We start from the raw sequence: 1,394 nt of genomic DNA, 5'->3' as shown, positions 1-1,394 counted from the left end.
GCTGTCAGATGCAGGCTTGGGATTCCACTGAGCCCTCTTATTAGGGCTCCAACTTAATCACATGAACTTGGAAATCTGTTTCTCCATTTTCTTTTGTTTTCTTTGAGAATCTGCTCCTTAGGAACTTCATGAGGAAGGGTAATTGGCAGGGTGGGACTTGGGTATTTCTGAGTCCTCCAGTAAGCTGCCCCTGGATAATATCCAAACTTCACTTTGAGCTAACAATCTGGATTTTGTCTTTCGATCCAGCCTCAGAGTTGTTGAGGAATTTAACCTGCTCACATTTGTTGGGATAGGGTTGTGTTTGGCCTTACTTCCGCCGTCTTGTTTGTGCTTTTTGTTTTCAGTGAGCCATATCTTTTTAAAAATAGTTTACTTTGGTGCATTAGAAGTTAAGCATTCTGTTTTTATGATATCAGGGATATTTTAAATACAAAAATGTTGAACCCACTTTCTCTTTTCTTTTCAGATGTGCTTTGGCTAGAACCCCCAAGCTATCCTTGAACTCATGATCCTCCTGCCTCAGCCTCCCAAGTAGCTGGGATTACGGCATAAGCCACCACGCCTGGTGAAACCATTTTCTTTATTCATCACACAGTGAAAATGAAACAGCATTGATTCCCACCCCATATTTTTATTTCCTTTCACATATTTCATGTTTGGGGAAATTATTTGGAATTTTCAGAACAAGATGATTGCCATCAAGTTCATTGATGATACATTATTTTAACCTATCACGTATCTTCAGATTTAATATTTATTTACAGCATCTGCAGTAAGTTTCATGTCTTGTTATTTGTAGTCGGGTCTATGTTTTTACATTTTAGTTGATGTTTTCTATTTCCTTTGTATGACTTTTTTTTTTTATTTTATTTTTGCGGTGCTGGGGATTGAACCCAGGACCTTGTGCTTGCGAGGCAAATACTCTACCAACTGAGCTACATCCCCAGCCCCTATTTCCTATTCTTGAATTTGTTATTTAGATTCCTCAGTGTTAGGCTCTGCTAGAGGGCCGTTGAATGTTGGTGCCTCTGGGTTCAGTTTTCCCTTCTCGTGTTTATTGTCAAGATGTACATAAGTCTCCAGTACACATCTTGAGATCTAAACCATCTACTTAGCACAATTCCATAAATTCCTCTTGCAAATGGGTAGCTCCCCTTGGACATTGCAAGGGCATCTAATATTCAGCCTGCCCCAAACCAATCTGTAAATGACCTTCCTACCCTACCCTGTTGACATGCATGGTGAGGGCCCTCCAGAGAAACAGAACCAATAGAGTGGATGGATGGATAGTGAGATAAGTAGGTAGATAGATGGAGAGATAACATGAGGCATTGGCTCAAGTCATCATGAAGGCTGAGAAGTCCCAGCACTTGCTCTCTGCAAGCTGGAGA

The 1,394-nt window shown here is 40.7% G+C and overlaps 1 non-coding gene across 1 annotated transcript; it reads right to left on the bottom strand.

Moving 5' to 3' along the window:
• Window positions 1–875: 875 nt before the first annotated feature.
• On the bottom strand, window positions 876–949 carry Trnaa-cgc (transfer RNA alanine (anticodon CGC)). The gene has a single exon. It is a non-coding gene; the product is annotated as a tRNA-Ala (tRNA).
• Window positions 950–1,394: the final 445 nt, after the last annotated feature.

The sequence above is a fragment of the Sciurus carolinensis genome, chromosome 2, assembly GCF_902686445.1.
Source record: "Sciurus carolinensis chromosome 2, mSciCar1.2, whole genome shotgun sequence".
NCBI classification, from domain to species: domain Eukaryota; kingdom Metazoa; phylum Chordata; class Mammalia; order Rodentia; family Sciuridae; genus Sciurus; species Sciurus carolinensis.
The sequence above is the reverse complement of the archived record's forward strand: the minus strand, read 5'-3'. Positions and strand labels throughout refer to the sequence as shown.